Raw genomic sequence first — 6,082 nt, forward strand, 5'->3', positions numbered from 1 at the left:
ATATTTTATCAACAGTTGCCACTGTATCTTTGGGTCTTCGCTTGACCAAATTTATGGGGAGTGTTTGTCGCAAAATACAGTAATTTTTAATGCGGCCAATAGCTCTTTCCACATGAATCCTCATCCTTGACATGTGACGTGACACAGACACTTCTTGTCCTGAAAGCTGTGTCTTTCCACGTGTTGAAGCTGGTATGAGTAGCTGGACCCCTTTTGCAGCAAAATACTCAGGGAAACTAAACCCTCTGTCAGCCATGACAATGTCTCCTTCTTCCAAAAGATCAATCAAACCAGACGATTTGGTGATTGTTTTGTCACTGGCTCTTCCACCCCAAGACTTGGAGAGGAATGTGATTGACCCTGTTGGACTGATGCCAACCAGGAATTTGACGGTGTTGTGGGACTTATAGTTGGAGTAAGTCATTGCTCTTGCACTGAGTGATGTTGGTCGGTCAATGAATATCTCGCTGCAGTCTATAATACACCTCACTGAATTAAAAGGGGGGTTTCTGAACAGGGCAGGAAGGTTGTTTTTAATTTCTTCTCTTGAAGGCCAGTGAATTAGAGAGCTGAAACGCTGTGACATTATGTTCAACCAGTCATGGAATATTGTAGAGATTGTTGCACAACTGCAATGAAACCTGAAGGCAAGATCTTTATGAGTGAGGCCAAGTCTCAGTTTCATTAGGACTAAGTAAAACAGCAAGTTAGTTCCTGGCCTGAGAGAACATCCAACCACTGAACAACACGGTCCTCGTTTTAATTTTGACATTTCTAATCGTAGGAATAAGTAAACTGTCAAAATATTACTCTGTATAAATCGGCTGCCGCCAATGTTTTTCAATGCGCTGTATCACTAACCGGAAACGTCCTGGGACCAAAGACGTCACTTCCTTAAGCCGCCGAATAGCGCTTGAAATGGTCTATATATATATATATATATATATATATATTTATATATATAGTGCTTATAATAATACTAACATAAACACTCACAATTTACTTGAAAAAAGACGTCTATTGTGTAACTGCATCATCTACTACATAAACCATTGTGCTTGTACCCCTACGATCAAGTTAAACTGCATTGTTTCAGTTACTTTCTTTGTAGTTGCCCACAACGGTTTGGTGACAGGACTTTAAAATCAAAAACAGGGAAAACGATAAAAGGCATGACTTGCATTGCATCTAGCCAGCAAACTTTATCCAAGCTCCATGATTCATAAGTTTGTTTTATTTTTTTCTTCATTTGAGAGGCTTGTGATAGTATTTTTTTAATTTTTTTTTTTAGATAAAATCGATTTTACTTCCATCTCGGAAAAGATATTGCACTTATTTGACAGTCGAGAACGGTCCAATCACATGAGGACAAAATGTATAAAAACAATATTGATTGGCTAAAATCTAAAGTGGGAGGGTCTGGGGCGCTGTGCTCTGCGCCCCGAGGACAATCTGAAACAAGCCAATCAGAGCTCAGCCTCAAGTCACATGCGTGTCCCGCATACACAAACAAACGAAAAACAGTTTAGATTTTTTTATTTTTAACAGTTTCTAACATAACTACCAGTCGAATAGTATGACAAAATAATGCAATTTCGTGATTATTTTGCAATATGTATTAGACTTATTTTTTAACATTTTAGTAATCCTCTTCCTTGGCTAACTTGAGTGGGGCGACGCCCCAGCGCCCCCTATTGAACAGCCGCCACTGTTTATAATCCTGTTAAACTTTATTTATTCTGTAGACGTTAATAATGTGTTTTAATGTCGGTAATAATTTCACGACTTTCATGGCACCTTTCTTAATAAGAATACAAGCAGATCTAAGTAAAAAAAATGACTTAAAATGCATTATATTAAAACACAGAGGCAATGATTAATAATGACCATATGGTGTCATTAAATAACAGTGTTAAAATGCATAATCTAATACAAAATTAACAGTTTACATTACAATTTTAATAGAAATGCCTGAAAAGGGCATCAAAGGACTGGTAAATGCAGTTGTTACACTTACATGATGATTGAATTCCTTGTTTTTTTATTATTGATCAAACATTTAATTAAAATACCCACATAATCTTTCCTATTGTTTCCTCAACAAAAATATGTGGACATCATAACCCTTGTCTGCTTTATTGTCAAAACTGCCACATGTACAGTGCATACAAGAGTTTTGAAGTTTTGTTTCTCTCACACCCTTGGTGCAAACAGGTAAAAACACAGAATAAAAATATATTTTAAAAATACAGACAAATACAAATATTCTATAAAACACAATTTACAGGCATGGATATGATAGATAAAAGGCAGATAACCATGGTTTTATCATATTTATTATTTTATTTTTACTTCCGTAATATTTGGGGAAGGGGGCACAAAAGTACATTTCTGCTTAGGGCACCCACTTGGCCAGCAGCGGCCCTGGGTCGTTTAATCCCTCGACAGTACCGCGTAGGCAGAGGAGGACGTCGTAGCCAGAGAAGCCGCTGCCCCTTTCGCCCCGGACCTCAGTGGGGAACGCGTGCGGCCGCCGGACTCCGCCCCTTGGCTGGACCCTTCACTGTCAGAAAAAATGTGCAAAATTTGTACCTTCAGGGGTACAAAGGCTTGTCACTGGGGCAGTACCCTCAAGGGTACACCCGTTGTACCCTTTCACATGGGTACATATCTGTACCCTTGCAGTATGTACCTTACAAAGGCAAATATGTACCTTTGCTGACTAAATTGTACCATTTAGTGCTATGGTACCATAATGTACTTTTAAAAAAGGTACAAATTTGTCTTTTTTAAGGGTACTGCCCCAGTGACAAGCCTTTTGTACCTTATGGTGGCAAATCTGGACTACATACAACACATTAAAAAGGCCAGGATGCTCACATTTATTAAACATTCAAAACATTACATTCTCACATTTTTCACAGGATGAATGTTTTAAGCTCTATCACAATGTCATAACAGGATGCATATTGCAAAATTTTACTTAAAAAAAAAAAAAAAATTTCATACTCAAAACTGTTCTTATAAAGCAAAACATTTTTTCCAACAGTACACATTTCATTAATTGATTATACCCTAACATTTTATCACAAAATAAGCTCTACCTCAATGTGTCTTAAAAGGATGCAAATATTGAGCAATTCTTTTTTCCAAAAACAATTGTTTATACTATTTCTAACTTTTTAAAAACATTTTATAAAATTGCAAATATCAAGAATATTAAGCTTAATATTAAATTTTTCATAATCAATACATCCCATTAAGTAAAATTTTCTACTGCATTCTACATTTTCTAAAAAATGTTTTAAACATTAAGAATCAAAAACAACCCTTTTCCAACAGTACACATTTCATCAATTGTAACTTTATATGCGTAAATTCTTTTTATCACAAACCCATTTTTACCAAACGCAGTACTACATAATACACAGTACTAATTGGAACTTTTTAAACATTCTTGAGGATCACAAACTACTTATTTATCATAAGCAGAGTACACGGCAAGGGCCTGAAAGTCCATCTCTTGCCCTGGTTTTATAACACTTCATTCAAAGTCAACTTTTACTGCGTATGCATGGAACTGTGAATCATACAACACTGGTATTAAAAAAACTTGCCACATTATATATATACACTGTTGACATTTAAAATGTATTGGATTTAAATCACTTTTGAAACACTGAATGTTGAAATCTTCACCCTTGTGTATCAGTATATTTGGCATTTTAACACAGGATATTAATTATTCGGGTGATAGATATTGGAAGGGGCTTGCCACCCACCTCAGTTATCTTTGCTATGGCATGCTGCCAGAAAGTCAGTGAATTCTTCATGTAGGGTGGACAAGCCAAGTTGAAAACAATAGTAAGTACTGAAGGCTGTGCATTGTAGTGATCCTTTCTTCAACTCAGTTCCTTGCACAACTCCACACCATCCACTTGAAAAGTTGTACCCTCTTGGAGAAAGCCATTTTCCAGTCAGTTTCTGCCAACTGTAAGGTTGGGTATGGAGTATCAGCATCACACTGAGAAGAAAAGAAAACATCAAAAATCTATCAGTAAAACAATGCAATGTGCTGTTTTAAATGTTTTAAGACAAATGATGTGAAAATTTTGCCATAAACTACCTTGTAACCAATCAAGGTGTAGAGTTACATTCGAGCAATTTTAAGGCATGAAGATTTTTTTTCACACAAAGAAAAAACATTTAAATATCATTTATAAATATCATTTAAAAAAGCTTAATAGATAATCAATAAATAGATAATCACAAAACCACTATGTTTATGTAAATACCTAGATCTTCTGCAAGCATCTTTTCTCTTGCTTCTTGTAGACTTCGTCCAACGGAGCATTTCTTTGAACAAGCTGAAGCACCTTGGGCACAATACTGGTAAAGCCATCCCTGAAGTGCCGGCTTAAACTGCAGGCGATGAATGTCAGCTTCATCACACAACTGAAAATTTACAAAAAGATAAAGTTAATCATTTAAATTAACTAAAAATACTTCAAAACAATCAAATCAGACATTTTAATATTCTTTCATTGCCATTTCCCTTTAGTAATATACAAATATTTCTAAGAATGCACAAATATTTGTTTACCTGAAGATTTAGAAAATTACAATGTTTCTACAAATTTGTTTTAACTGTAAATTATCATTATAGCATACTGTTTATTTAAATCGACATTCAACATTCATTTTAACCCAATAACTGATTTAGAATCTGTGATATCACTGACCCCTGAGGATGTTCATCTCTCTTATCTTCCCTGGCTCAAATTTGTAATTTTGTTAATATTTTAATTAATTTCAATATTTATTAACATAATGATAAAAGCCAAAATATTAAATGTAATAAATGTATTTTGACTGAGTAAAATCTACTGACTTCAGCAATCTACTACTACTACATTGCTATCGGTGACAGTTTAAAAATGGGAGAATCCCTTGTTTTTGCCCGAAGTTTTCAAGCCGGTAACAGAAAAAGAATTAAAGATACCTTATTAGTCTTTCATATTTTCTTTCTTATAGCATTAATTCAGCCAAAAAGTTTAGTTTGGTCATTAATTATTCACCTTCATGTCATTCCAAACCAGTAAGACTTCATCTTCGGAACACAATTTAAAATAATTTTGATGAAACTAACTCTAACTCTCCCAACTTTCCTTGTGTGTGCTGACTGGCCACCCTGCTTTTTAAAATATTGGCATCAGGCATTAAAAAAATCAATACAGTTAACCGCTAAACATAGGACAAATATAATACACAAAACTCAGTGTTATACTTACATTTCTGTAGTTGAAGTTTGTTGATAGGCTTCTGCTGGCACTGGTACTAGTGTTACTGTTACCACCTCCATCTTGTGTCCAAATTTGTTAAATCCACCTTATTTTCTAAAAGGAAAAAAATGCATATAGTCTGTGTGAGCTTGAGGTTTTAACAGCAACAATAAAATCTCTTTTTTTCAATGGACATTCATCAGTATAAAAACATTGCTTTAATTTAGAAAAATACAGAATAAGTTAGTACTTATACACTTCCAGAAAAAGGTACAATACTGTCACTGGAACAGTACCCTAAGGTACAAAAGCTAAAAGGTACCAAAATGTACACTTAACGAACTAACAGAGAACTATACTTTTTTTTAACTGAGAGTGTATTATTAAAAGCCAAATTATTTAAATTTGCATCTCACAGACTAGAAACGTATTTCACGAGTTTTGATAAATAATGGTAACTTAAACCAATTTTACTTGCTGTCCTTGGAAGGGCTCGATACCGACGCCTCAATACGACATAACAAATAATTAGGACTCTCCTGGATTTACGTTTATAACGTTAAATATGTACCAAACAAAACTGATATAAATCAACATGGATAATAATCGTAAGGTATATAATTCCAGAAAGACTAGGAGAGGCGTTAAAATAAAAGGCGTTCGCTCGTGTCCGGAAGGAAACACGGGTAAGTTAACGTTAACGTAACGTTAAGATTAGAGTAGTAAGAACATTTTGGTAAACTGAATTTATAAATCTATGGTACACAAACGCGATAGACCAGAGCTGTTTCTATGGCCGT

At 34.8% G+C, this 6,082-nt stretch overlaps 1 long non-coding RNA gene across 1 annotated transcript; it reads right to left on the reverse strand.

Moving 5' to 3' along the window:
- Positions 1–3,826: 3,826 nt before the first annotated feature.
- On the reverse strand, positions 3,827–5,802 carry LOC141326499 (uncharacterized). Its single transcript, XR_012353904.1, has 3 exons — positions 5,292–5,802; positions 4,296–4,455; positions 3,827–4,024 (listed from the first exon to the last, which is right to left on the reverse strand). It is a non-coding gene; the product is annotated as an uncharacterized lncRNA (long non-coding RNA).
- Positions 5,803–6,082: the final 280 nt, after the last annotated feature.

This window comes from Garra rufa, chromosome 1, assembly GCF_049309525.1.
Source record: "Garra rufa chromosome 1, GarRuf1.0, whole genome shotgun sequence".
Taxonomy (NCBI): Eukaryota; Metazoa; Chordata; class Actinopteri; order Cypriniformes; family Cyprinidae; genus Garra; species Garra rufa.